Source organism: Vulpes lagopus, chromosome 6 (genome assembly GCF_018345385.1).
Source record: "Vulpes lagopus strain Blue_001 chromosome 6, ASM1834538v1, whole genome shotgun sequence".
NCBI lineage: Eukaryota > Metazoa > Chordata > Mammalia > Carnivora > Canidae > Vulpes > Vulpes lagopus.
In genome coordinates, this window is record NC_054829.1 from 28,397,394 (window position 1) to 28,412,029 (window position 14,636).

Here is a 14,636-nt window from a genome sequence, read left to right on the forward strand (position 1 = left end):
AAGTCACAAACCTGCACACTCTGTTCCTCTTGCTTGTAAACCAGCTTGACGCAGTTACACTACAATGATTTTCTGGGACAGGCTGCAGCTAACTGAGCAAGTACCTGTGCATGATAAAAATATGAATTTAGTAAAAAGTCACAACATTCTGTTTCATTTAATTCTTCATTCGTGTTCCACTCATGAAGGATCAAGTTCTGTGCCAGGCTCTGCCAAATATTTACAGGATAACAAGAGCAATTCCTGCAGGGGAAAGGGCATCTATGAAAAGTGTAAAGAGGCACAGCCGACGATGTCCTGGCTCACACAAAGCACGTTTTAAACCACCAGAGTGAAAGGGCAGATAAAGGTAGAAATTGGAGTGACAGAGCCAAAAGTAAAAGGGGCTTTTGCCTAACCTTCATTCTAAACATCATGGTTTTCCAACATATACCCCTTTTTGTTGATAAAGTAAATTTCTTAAATTTTATTTACAGTACTCATTTAATTGGCATATTTATTCAGAGTTATAAAAAAGATAAACTCTATAGTATCCCAGTGAGATACCAATTTTAAGCACCCATATTCTGTCTGCCCTTCAAGAGTAGTTCCAGGACCACCTTCTCCAGAGATCATTTCTTGATAGCTTGAGCTGAAAGTTGTCATTTGTCATGAATTCCTATAGCATTTTGCCTACAACGAACTACCAGTTTCCCTTTCTACCTCGTATTTAGGTTTCCTTCCTAGACATCTCAGATGTCCATAAAAACTCAGGCTCCCAGGGAACAGGCTCATATATGATTTACCTAAGGCAGAGAGCCCTGCAAGAGCTGCAAAGTTCAAAATAAACATTAACAAGTGCAAGGTTTTGTTCCTTTAAGATTGAAGCTCAGTCATAAATTTCCGTAACTTTATCACCACTACTGATAGTATTATATTTACTTAAAAACTTGTCTCTAATCAGGGTGATTGCCTGAAAACCTTGACACCATATGAGAAAGAATGAAGCTAGAAGAACAACTTTCTCCATAAAATACCCTACTTGATCTTCAAATGAGATTCAAACACTACCGGCTCCGTTTTTACACATTACTGGTGCCCCTGGGACATTTAAAGAGTTGACAGAGTTGTTCGATTTAAACCAAAGGCCCTAAACACTATAATTTTCGATCACATAATCATAAAATCAGGGTTAGGAAATTTCCACTCGCCCTTGTCATGATGAGGCCTCCATTAGCCTCTTTCAACCTCAACTTCCTCACATATGAAATGGGTATAACATTCCCTGTCTCACTATTGGTGAGGGTTAAATGACAAAACATGGATGACAATGCCTGCCACTGAGCCTGGTTACACAGTACTTGCTCAGTATCAGTGATATTTCAAGATGGCAGGCTGAATTCTACCACGAAGTCTCTCTACACTAAGATCAATAATTTGATAATTCACAGATCTCTTAGTTTCATAATCAAAAAAACAATTCAATACTAAAAGCTAAGAACTTTTCTCCAAATATTCTGTGTAGCAATTAGACCAGCCTTAAGTCTCAAATACACTTTCCACCTGCATTAAATTTACTTGCAATTTTCTACTGAGTGAGATTATTTTAAAAGTTACTCTGAATAAAATGGGATGAGTCATTCTTAATATACTGGTCTGAAGAAAATCAGTGCATTAAAGCCAGTAAGTTTTTCCTTTTAGATTTCTTAAATTGAATTATTTGGCCAACATTTTAAATGTTGTGAAATAAACAGGTAACTTGAAATATTGCACAATTTTAAATCTCGCTCTAATACAGAATAGAAAACCACATAAATTGGATCATCAAGCAGTAAAATTTACATGGGTGATAAGTTGTATCTATTAGGGACTACCCACTTAAATGATGCAGAAGGATCAATGCTGGGTCTGACAATTAAAGAACTTGAGAGTACAACATACCCTCAATGCCAGAGGAAGATAACAGTTTGTTACTATTAAAATGAAGTCCATTAGCACAAGATTTAAAAGGTAAGATTTCTCCAGAAGGGAATTGATTCAAATCAAAGTGCAATTTCTCACTAGTCCTCAGGAAAATGCAAGCTAAACAACAATGGATACCACTCCATATCCACTAGAATGGCTGAAAGTAAAAAATAAAAATAAGTGTTGTTGAGGACATGGAGCCACTGGAACTCTCAAACACTATGAGCAACCGTAAACTGGTGCAACTACTTTAAAAGGTTCTGTGTTATCTACTAAAAATCAACACATATCTAGCCTCAGTAACACACTCCTAGGTACAGATGCCCAAGAGAAGTGTACACATAGGTGCCCCAAAAACAAATACAGGAAGGCTCGTAACAGCATTAGTTACAATAGCAAAAACTGAAAGAAAAAAAAAGAACAAACCAGAAACAAACAAAACAGATGTTTAGTAGTAAATAAATAAATTGCAGTATAGTTACATGTCAGAATACTACATGGGGAGAGAGGAGCTGTCATACCCACAAATATAATATTGAGCAAAAGCAGCCAGACTAAGGAGTATATTGCTATAGTATCCCATGGGGGGTGGTAATTTTTTTTTTATTCGAGTTCAATTTGCCAACATCTAGCATAACACCCAGTGCTCATCCCGCCAAGTGCCCCCCTCCCGTTTTTATAAAGTTCAAAATCAGACACAACTAGCGATAAAAGTCAAGGTTACTTTTTCTTGTACTGGGGAGGGGTGGGAAAGGGTAATAAAATGAAAGAAAACATGAAGGAGCTTTTGAAATTTGATAATATTCTAAACTTTTAACTGAATTAATGGTTATACACGTTTTGGGTTTGCAAAAGTTTATCATTGGTAAAATGCTTAGAGTCTGTGTGCTTTTCCTATATGCTTGTTACACTTTATTTTTTTCTATTTATAAGAAAAGTGTATGTAATAAGTGTATGTATTTATGTATTTTATGTTAAGGATAAAGACACAGTTTTTTTTATATTTGGAAGAACAGACTGTTTTATTTCTTCATAAAGTTGGCATTGTGTACAATTCCTAACATGCGTTTTTCTTACTATACCATGACTGCTTTGTCTTCTCTCAAATATTTTAGAATGTAAATTTTTGGGATCCCTGGGTGGTGCAGCGGTTTGGCGCCTGCCTTTGGCCCAGGGCGCGATCCTGGAGATCCGGGATCGAATCCCACGTCGGGCTCCTGGTGCATGGAGCCTGCTTCTCCTCCCTCTGCCTGTGTCTCTGCCTCTCTCTCTCTCTCTGTGACTATCATAAATAAAATAAAAATAAAATTCTTTAGAATGTAAATTTTTATGGATGCATTGTTGGATACAGTATTGAACACACCCATAAATTACTGCACATCTTTTCCAAAATTTTGCCTTCATAAGCAATGTTGCAGTGAACAGCACTGTACAGACATGTTTGTACATGTTCTCTGCTTCATGAAGACAAATTCCTAGAAATAAATCCCTAGGGCCAAAGTATACATTTAAACATGCTAAAAGAAAAAAAAAAAAAATAAAAAATAAAAAAAAAAATAAATAAATAAACATGCTAAAAGTGTACAAGAACTCCGGAAAATTTTTCATCAGTATTGTTTAAGAAATCTTACTAATCATTAGCTTGCACTTCACTACGTGAAAAACTTGGCTACCCAGAATAAATAATTTCTCTGAAGTTTTGCTTAATTAATAGCCTCCTCTTCTCACAAAAATTTTAAAGCATTTCATATAAATGGGTATAGAATCTTGGAGAAAATACTTTCTGGCTATAAATGGATACCCTGAGAAATAAATCTATTGACATCAGTACAGGACTGACCCCCCCCCCAAAAAAAAACTTCAATGAAGTCCCCAAACAGAAACATAACAGAATATAAAACCAACAAAATGTGATATATATGTATTTTATGTTACACACATACAGAAAAATTCTATAAGGGTATTTAACAAAATGTTAAAATACATTGCCTGGTTTAGGAGTTAGGTGATTTTTACTTTATTTTTTTTTTACCTTATTTTTTAAGTTTTCTTTTATTGCTTACATTATTTGCGATGAACAGTTATCATTGTTAAGATTAAAAAATAAGCTAGAAGATCTGAAATTAAGTCCCCTGATAAAATAAGACAACAGACATCTTCTTCCCTGTTCACAAAAACAAATTAAATTGGCAAAAGAAAATTTTCTCAGTTTTAAGATGTTTCTCCCGTACGCTTTTCATGAATCTTCTGGCCTCTGACACAGGGTTTTTCAACAAAGCGCAGACAGGAGAACAAGTAAGGAAAGGATACCAGAGGGAAACTGGCACCCCCACAAACAAATAAAAAAATCATGCTCAGTTGAGATAGCTTGCCACCTCACCTTCAAACCTGAGCCAGGGCTTCTGACTTGACTTCACAAAGGTGGTCATTTTCTGCTAATAAAGTCCCTCCCAGTTTCTAAGATGGAATTAAATATATTGGTATTTCCTGGTTTGCTATCAAAATACCATTACTTCCAGGTACTCTATATTTGAACAAGAATAAGGACCTAGAGACTTCCCTGTTGAAGTGCAGCCTCAGGTCTAATGTTGGTTATATCCTAGAGACCCACACACAAAGGTTCCTTCCACTCCCTAGGAACACAGGAGTAAGTTACTCACCATTAGAATTTTACCCATTATCTCAATTACCCTTCCTTAAGAGGACTAAGGTCACTTCATTTGTTCAGAGGGAAACAAAAAAGCCAACTGGAGTTTTCTCTCCTAGCCAATCAAATCATCCACACTGAGTTACAGAATTGAAACCAGAATTAGAATCCAAATTTCTTGATTTCTTTCTTCAAATTTGTATCTTGCTTATTAAGAACAGGGCTTTAACAAACCAAAGATCAAACCCTCGGATTAAAACAGCAGCAGCTTTCTTGGTGTCCCTTTGGCTTCAACCACCAAGAAAGTTACTCAGTCTTGACTCAACCAGAAACACTCCTACTTTGGAATAGGCTGACTCAAAGAGTAAATAAATACCCCACTGATAATACTGGCCTGTTCTCCCATCCTAACATCAAACAAAACAAAACTAAGAGAGTAAACAGCCACAATGTGTTGTCACTTTTTTTTTTTTTTTAACAATTGGATTTTAAATGGAGGCTATTATGAAGAGTCTCTTGGCTACAGTTCAAAGGAAAAAGAATATCCTAATTCAAAAAACATTTTCAGCTTCCCCGAATTCCACTTCTTTCAGCCAATTTTGGAAATTTCTCCTCATCTAAACTAGAAAATTCATGTTATACTTGTTTTAAATGTCCAGCAGCTCTTCAAAATACAGAATCCCAGTGGCTAGAGTTAGCACAAAGGCCATTTCAAGTGTATCAATGCCTCAGAACATAACCAGTCCCAGAGGGTCATGCCCCTAGTGCAATAGAAGACAAGGAATAAAGTGGTCAGAGTATTAGCCCCTATGGGTTCAATGTATCACCAATCAATGCAGATTAAGATTAAGCATGAAGACTTGATTAACCAGCTGATCAACCAGATGACAGAGAGCAAAACTAATATCAAATCCTAAACCCCAGAGTACAGTCACACCATATATTCGAAGGATCACTCGGCAGGAATATCAACAAGGTACTAAGTTTGGACCATACCCTGGGGCTATAGCAGCCAGCAAGACACATCCACTACACTCAATGAACTCAATAGCTAATGAGGATGAAGACATATCAGTAAGAAATTATCAATGGATGTATGCTATAATCATAATAACTACTATCATTTACTGAGAGTTTAGAACCAGCTTAGAATTTCACATATTTTCATTTGACATTTGCAATAATTACTCTATCACCTAAGTGTTACAAATGTTGGACAAATTCCTTATCCTCTCTCTGCCTCAGTTTGTCTCCAAAAAGAAGGTAACAACTACTCTATGGCAGTGAGGTGAGTCAATACATGTAAAAACACAGAGAACACTGCCCAGCATGTAGCAATTGATTGATAAAAATCAGCTATTATTATTATTATTATTATTATCATCAGTGTGGTTGGTGTTATTATCAATGGAAAGGCAACCAAGAAAAAAAGGAAGAGCTCTACAAGAAAGAAGAATCAGAGTTGCCATTCATAGTTAAAGGGCATTATACAAGTTCCTTCAGCTTCCTCATGTATAAAATGAGATAAGACCACCTGCACCATCCTCCTCCTCATAGGGCTGTCCTGGGGCCACAAGAAAGCATCTTTAGCCATAGGACGCAAAGTTAACGCCATACTCTATCACTGGCCAGAGGACTTCAACACATCTTAGAAAAAAAATGAACTTTCTCAATGAGCCGTAAGTAACTATGGGCATAAAATGAATATTCTAGACATCACTCTAACAACAAAGAACATCACAAGTATGCTTTTTTAAAATCTCACGACAGATACATAAAAAGCATGGTAAACTCTCCACTACCTAATGACACCAAATAACATACCTGGAGCCTTCCACTGACAGAATAATCAGAACTTTGAGCCAGGTACTGGACATCATTTTTTTTTTTTTTTAACATCAGTTTTAAAGGCAATCCCCAAGTGCTAAGAAACCTGACTGCATCAACCACAGGCTGGTTTGGGGCACCACAAGGCAACACCATGCAGATCTAAGCTGCATTTTATTTCAGCTGTGAACATCTGAATAAAGAGATTTTCAAACTTAATTCTTTATTTTACTATGTCTTACGAAAAGTCCTCTCACTACAATACTAATTGTAAAAGTTAATAGAAGGTGAAGTTTCCAATTCAGGCTTCCACAACTTCAAACACACATACACAAAAGCTTCTGGCACTATTTTAATCTTGTGTTCAATTTTGTAAGCTCACAGACACCAGATACTCCAGTCCTGTGAAATTTTCTAAATACATGCAATCTCTATCTGTAGGATCTACTCAGCTCATTAATTGACAAATGCGCTTTCAGATACAGTCTGAGTATTTTAATAATTTTAATTAAGAAAACATAAGAATATAAATGAGGATTTCCTTTTGGTCCCATTCTATTTTCCAAATTATCTAAAATTAGCACCTATTACTTACCTAGTTAACAAAAAGGAAGTCTTTAAAATAGACAAAAAGGCAAGAAAACTGTATGATTTCAACTGAAAATTCTGGTAAATTATCTGATATCTATTTTACTTATTTTGTTTGGCACAAAAACTACAGTAACTGGAAGGGGAAATGTATTTTGCAAAAGAAATTCGGATAAGAAATATCTGTCATCCAACTGTTACAATCAACGAATATAAGAGATTTTTACACTCATCAGCGTTTTACATTTCAGTAAGAGGTAACTTTACTAATATTAGTATCAAATACGTATCTCCATATAGCACAATTGCATTCAGTTGATTAACCACCAGCACAATCAATCAGAGAGAAACTGTCCAGTCTCTCCCATTCACAGTTCATGTGTACATGTCACAGTATGGACAGATTCGGCCAGGCTAAAACCTAATTTGGTTTTAGAACAGATTTCCCAAGAAAGAAACAGTAATCAGTATAGATAAACAGGATTCAGCTTCAGCTTCAGGCTGATAACTTCTCTCATTTCAAGAAAACAAGAGATAGGGGAAAGCTGTTTATCTTTCTTAATATATAGGGTAGACAACAATCAACAAATATTTTCGCCTAAGGGGGAAAATTTTACCTTGATTCTAATCCTAGACTCTCATCAAAGTGCCAGACAACTGAGGATCCTCTATGGATCAGGGAAGACGGAGGAGCTTACACTTCTTAATGAACAGAGTTTCTCTATCTACCCCCCAACCCGCCACCCGTCACCTTCAGACATCAGAAGTCAACAGAAGTTCCTGCTCATATTTTCAGCCTGGTACATGGATTTTCTTTCTAACCTTGGGATAAATAAAACTGTCCATGAAGCAATGAGATAGTATGTTGCATTCCATTAACTATAATCATCTCATATGAACAAGTTTTCTCTCCCCGAGTAGAATATGAGCTCATTTTTAACCCATCACAGATATTTTACACTTAAATTTGGTATCTACTAGCTTTCACTCAGCCTTCTAACTCTGGCCAACCAATCGGCCCTTGGGTGGAGGTGTCGCCATGTTTAGGAACTAGCTCTAATGGGCACAGAACAAGCTCAGGCAGCTCCCCATTCCAGGCTTTAGCAGCAAGGACCACATCGTCATCACTTCCTTCAAAATCTCCCGAAGCTAAAGGATCATTCACCATCCCCTCACATTATCCAAGATCTGTAACTCAACAGTACGTGGGGGTAAAGTCTAGAGTCACGACCAAGGAGTGGGCAGCACACACCTCCTGACTCTAGCTCAATAATGCCTAATGTCAATACCCTTCTCCAGGAACCAGAGGAAAAGAGGTCAGCCTGGTTTCTCACAGCCTGGCAAAGTACATGGGCAAAGTGCAAAAAAAAAAACCAAACAAACAAACAAAACAAAACAAAAACAAAAACAACACGTCTCCTGACATCCCAGGATGAGCAAAAGAAATACTAACCTGGGAACAACGGAACAAGTCATTCCAGGCACTGAGAAGCTAAGGGCATCTTCTTTCCCTGTCCTAAGAACTACAAGTCAAGAGAATCTGGGAATTTCTTTAAATCTGTGTCTTCTGAAGTTGCTCTGATTTCAAAACATTCTACTATAACCCCAAGGAAAAGTACTAAATGGCATATTTCAGAATGAATTCTAATTTGATTCAGAATTTTATATAGTCCCATTGAAGTAAATGGAGTCATTCTTTGTGTCCACAGAAGGCTGGGAAGGGCTACAGTTCCCCACGATTTGTAAAGGCTCTGGGCACCTAACAGGAGCCTGTGAGTATTACTTTCAGAAACATGAATTAACCTGGCTCTGTCTCTAATGCACCTGGTGAAGTACACCCAGAAACTAGAGCCCCAGTTTAGAGTACCTGAACACACACAAAAAAACAGAACTTTGTTAACACTACTGACAACTATCCTTCAAAAATGTATTGTTCCGTTTTGTTTTAATGACTATAATAGGATTCCCTGGACAGGAACTGATAACTAAAGGAAAACATGTCCAAGACTGGCTGGATTTCACGTGTTATTTATCTACTGTGGGTCCAAAAGATAAAATGTGTAACTCGAGGCTCTTCTCCTTCCTCCCACCTAGCCAGGTGCCAAGAGACAGACTCATAGAACTCATGGGGTGGGGGGGTGGAGGGGCTGGTGCAAGTTATTTTCTGCAGCAGGAGGACAAGAGTGAGTCATCACTGGGACAGTGTGGTACCACTGCATGGAAGTGGTCTCTCTTGACCACCCTTCTTCTCTAAGACAAGGGTTGCTGCAACTATAACTACAGCTGTACATATGAGCCACTTAATATTCTGAGCTCCATTTGGTCTTAAAAATCTAAATTCTACATAGAAATAATTCTACTTAACTTGCTTAGCATAACTGTAACCATCAGGAAAAATCATGGAGTCTTAGCAGAGAGTGCCAGGAAGGGCTCCTGCAAGTATATTTGTTGGTTTTCCAAGGATTCTGTTACATAAATCATCTCAAGTATATTAAATATCGGCAAATCCTCTGCTTCAATTTGACATGTGGCTTGTTTGAAAATCAATTCATCTTTACTCATTCAAAACCCCATCAAAAGGATTACAAGAAACTGTATCAAGTATAAAAAGACAAAATTTCTTACCAGTGATTAAATTTGACCAGCTTTTTTTTTTTTTTTAAGATTTTATTTATTTATTTATGAGAGACACAGAATGAGGCTGCGATATAGGCAGAGGGAGAAGCAGGCTCCCCACCGCAAGGAGCCCAACGTGGGACTCAATCCCAGATCCTAGGATCACGCCCTGAGCCAAAGGCAGACACTCAACCTCTGAGCCAGCCAGGTGTCCTGACAGTTTTCAAAACTGGTATTAGCCTAAAAGATAATGTCCTTACAAAAAAATATTAAAAATAGGGATGCCTGGGTGGCTCAGTTGGTTCTGTGTCTGACTCTTGATTTCAGCTCAGGTCATGATCTCAGGAGTCATGAGATAGAGCCCCACGCCCCCCCCCCCCCCACCCCTGCCACCACTCAGAGATAGAGCTCCATGCTCAGCAGGGAATCTGCATGAAGATTCTCTCTCTCTCTGCTCCTCACCCCAAATCACATGCTCGCTCACTCTCTCTCTAAAATAAATAAAATCAACCTAAAAAAAAAAAAGGAATATTAAATACAGCAGACAGTACCCAGAATACCACTAAGGCCTTATGTATAATGCATCAATTACCTCCTTCACACTAGACACTGAGTTACAAAATTACAAAATAGAATTATGAAAGTCTAAATATATTCAGAGACAGAATGACCACTGTGAAATTTCTTATAATATAAAAATCAAATCTCAGAACTTTTTAAACTTAAGACCTATAAGGATATAATTTATCTCCCATCTACTACTGTAAACAGGCAGGGAGATAAATGAATGATATCCAAAGGATATTCCAACAATCACCTCAGCATGCAACATGCCATATTACGATGCTATATTATCTAGAAGAAAATAAAGGGAGTCATAGAAACATAGGCTCTATTAGGATGATCTAATCTTCAAAGTCACCTTTTCCTCATATTTTGCTATCACTCTATCAGAAAACAAGTCATATTTAATATTAACACACATTTATTTCAACTTTCCATTAAATGTTAACAAAATAACATTTTTTCATAATTATCAGAATTACAAAAATAAATTCCAAGTTGCCACAGACAAAAAAAAAATTATCACTGTTCCATGCTTTGGCAAACCCTGTACTTGAATCTATACTGTCGGCTTTGAGTCAAGTAAAGTGAAATCTTGGCTAGAAAGGAGATACATTAATTTATAGTGAGTGACCCTTTCTAAAGAGAATGGGACAGCATGTCAGTCACACTGTATGTATTTTTAGTTATTCCTGTTCCACTTGGTTATTTCATCTTAAAAGAATTTTAAAGTGTTATTAACATTTTGAAGCAACATATCAAAAAGTATTTTAAAATCTTTACTTGAACAAAACCTCTAGTACCAGGAAAGGGAGCTGAATTAAGCAATTTTAATTAAGCAGTTTTTCCATCAATGACAATAGCTACTCCGTAGGAACAATTACCCAAGATTCACACAACTTTCCCCCCATAAGCATGTATGTAGTACTTACTGTGTTCTCCACAGTATACTCAGCAGAGGAGAGACAATGAGGAATAAGACAAACACAGCACCTGACTGCAAAACTTGTACAGACTACCTTCCTGTGCCTGCCACCACCCCTGGGCTCAAAGAGAAAATGTGCTTCATCATCAGTTCTCATTTGTGCTGAACAAATATTCTCCTTACAATGATACCAATAAATGAGAAATTTTTTATTAAGGGGGATAAAATTATAATCCTTTCCAAAAACCGGTACGGTGACTGTATTTTTATAAATAATCTAGATGGCCAAAAGTTCAAGCAGAATTCTTTTCTGGCCAATAACACAAGGACAGTGGCCACCGGAGGTCTGACCAGAGTTGGCTCTTTCCTGGACTCTTTCCTGGGACTAAGGAAGCCAGGCCAGGAAGGCCACACAGAACCCCTGTCTAAACGCTTACCAGCCTATCCCACGGGGAAAAGTCCCTCTGCAAGACCTTGGATCAGAAAGAGACCCATAAATAACCTCCATCTGTGGTAGACTACTTAGTGGCTGTATATATAAAATAAGTCAAATAAGAAGTACCACTATTCAATTAGATTTATACCAATACTGTGTTTCCAAGCATCTCACAGCCATGAACTCACCAAGCTGATAAGACTGTGAAAATTCATATAAGCAGAATTATAGTCCATAAAACAACTAGGTTTCATGATCTTTCCTAGACAGTAAACCTTGTTTTTTTTCCTACTGAATCTTAACTTTCCTTCCCCTATCTTTTAAAAGATTTAGAAGCAATTTCAAAGATATCAATAAAAGTTCTAAAACTCAAAGTCAGTATGAAAAAGATTCCCTATTGGCCACCTTCACCCGCCCCAAACCATCAAGGGTTTCTCCATAATCAGATAAAAAGGATACAAATTCTTTAAGGAGGCACTCCAGGTCTAAGACGAGTTGAGTTTTCAAACTGATTTTTCAACACATTTCCCCCTACCCACGCCACAGAGCCATCACTCCAGGCAACCTGTGAACTGTCCTCTCATACTCTCATACCTGAACACACCTGTCACTTTACTTTTTCCACGTCTTCTTTCATGTATTCCCTCTGCACTAAGTGCCCACTGATAAAGTGTCTCCTTATCAATTACAAATTACATCCACCCTATTGTGCCTAGCAGAAGGGCTGCCACTTCTCCAGCCTGTGTGTGTCCCTCCAGGCCGAAATTCTCCAAGGTAGGCTCTCTACATGGAAAGGTATGTGCTTTGGGGGGAAAAAAAATCACTTGAAATCTCGACTCTGCCATGACAAGATAGGCCTTGAGCAAGGACTTGCTCACTAGCCTCAATCTGAACAATATAGTGGTTACAATAACTACTCAGCAAGGGTTGGGGGTTTCTGGGCAACATTTTTGCCATGTGTTCAAATCTCCTTGCTGACAACTGCAGACTGATGGACCATGGAAAAGAACCTGACATACCACAAGCCTCAGCTTTCCCACTGGTCAACTGGGAGGAGCTCCATCCATTTCCTGGCGGAATGACAAGGGTCAAGAAGCCACTGCACAGCTCTGACTCCCATGCCTTAGGCCCCGACACCCCAACACCCCATCCTCAGCCTGAGTGGGCTCCGACCACACCCTGTGCTCCTCTCTGTCACAGTATTACCTGTCTCTTCCATTCAGTGGCACATTTATAGCCCAAGTCTAGACTGTTCAGCACCCTGATAAATACATATGCTAGAAAGAAGTATTTTTAGATGGGAAGTGCTTCATAGGTATAAAGCAAAGCACACGCAAAAAATCAGGACACTGAGAGATCCTGAGGCTGAGAAACAAGGGAAAACATCTGTTGAAATCCAGCTTATTCTTTCAGATCCAATTCAAATAATTATACTTGTGACTTATTTAAATACTAGCGTTGGAGCTGTGCCAGCACTTGACAGGGTAGCCTCCAGGAAGGCTTCTGGGGCTTCCCCAGGAAGGGCATTTAACTTTGGAGCCACCACCACACCTCATCAATTCATCTCTAACACAACGCACCACATGTACTTCCTTGTACGTTTTGTTTTTTGTTTTTTTTTAATCATCTTACCTCCCTGACCTGAAGCACAAGGAGAACAAGGCCTGTATGTGATTGGCCTTCCTATCCAGCCCCTCTTCCCTACCACAGAAAAGGGAATTAAATGAATTAAAAAGGAGTGTTAAAGCTTCTAGAACAAAATCATCCGAATCACGAGGTAACTCAACATCACATGGTTGCTCTGCCAAGTGATTCATCACCTCTAAGACCCCAAAGTCAAGTTCTGAATAGATTTAGACAGCACTCTTACATCTATAGGAGGAATTCAACAAAATCTCTCAGAATCAAAAGAAAAGCTATTCTCTGAATGAGGTTTTCATTAGTGGTAAAAAGAGTCAGAAACAGCAGAAAAATGAACCGGAACAAAAAGATCGGGGAGGAAAACTCTCTCTGTCCTTTTGAACTGTGTAATGTTCATGGTACTTTAATATTCTTCTCTCCTCAAGCCAAATACTTTTCTTGGAGAAACAGGTTAATGCTTTACATTCCATTTTCATGAGTAGTTATAAAAATAAACCAGCACAACAATGGTAGAGCTTTTTTCAATTACTAATTAATCAAATTAATAAAAGTTAACTTATAAAATATATTTTGAATTCACTATTTTCCACTGTGGGTATCACTTCATTAAAACATCTGTTTTCTATTTCTGACATTTCAGAATCAGCAAACCAGTAACAAACACTGAATGCGCACCCCCAGCCCTACTTTGGTAAGGGGTAATGGCAGTGAAGAAGGGGGGAACGTTGTGATTCCAGAATTAAATATTGACTTCCCCTCTCCTTGTCTGTGGCATATTCCCTGACAGTGTAAAAAGAAACAGAAGCTTGAATTTCATTCTGAGCTCACTAAAGCATGAGGAGCCAACTGCAAAAACAGAAATTTGTCATTGGGCAAACTAGTGATCCTTTGTGTTGTTGCCCTGTCCTCCATGAAGTCTGCCTGAGAGAAGACCTTCCCCCTCACCCCTAACCTCCTCTCAGGATGCCAGAGGTGAGCTATTGGAAATGGTCTCCCCAAGCTAAAATCAAGTTCGCTCATCCAATCCAAGAACAGTAGGCAGGGAACCAGAGGAGGGAAAACCCTGCTCTCCTAGGATTTTTGTATCAGTTCCAAGAACTTTCCTTCTCTCACTGCCAGCAGCACCCATCAATTCCCATAGTAACCAGCCCACGGCTTTCCAATTCATCCAAGAGGGAGGCAGGCATGCTGTAGACAGAAGCACATGGGAGCATGACCCAGGCCCCAGGCACCCATCCAGTGTGCCTTAAACACTCCCATTCTATCTCCCTGCTGCCCTTAATTCCCAGGCTACCAGATGGTTCTCTCCTTTCTCCTTTTAATGTGTGGCTGAGACAATGAAGGGGCTATTTTCCTAGGACTCTGCACAAAACAATTTCCTGTTTTCTGATGCAATCTTGGTTCAGGTCTACTGGGTACTAAAGCAATCATGTTCCCCGATCACAGTG

The 14,636-nt window shown here is 38.4% G+C and overlaps 1 protein-coding gene across 20 annotated transcripts in view; it reads right to left on the reverse strand.

Moving 5' to 3' along the window:
• SIPA1L1 (signal induced proliferation associated 1 like 1) overlaps positions 1-14,636 on the reverse strand; it is a 373,433-nt gene that overhangs the window by 257,000 nt on the left and 101,797 nt on the right. For 12 of the 20 annotated variants that reach the window (XM_041758492.1, XM_041758489.1, XM_041758510.1 and 9 more), the window contains one exon: positions 12-104. The exons of the other annotated variants lie outside the window; for them this stretch is intronic. The gene's annotated coding sequence lies outside the window, so the exon portion shown is untranslated. The remainder of the gene's footprint in view (positions 1-11; positions 105-14,636) is intronic. 20 annotated transcript variants of the gene reach the window in all.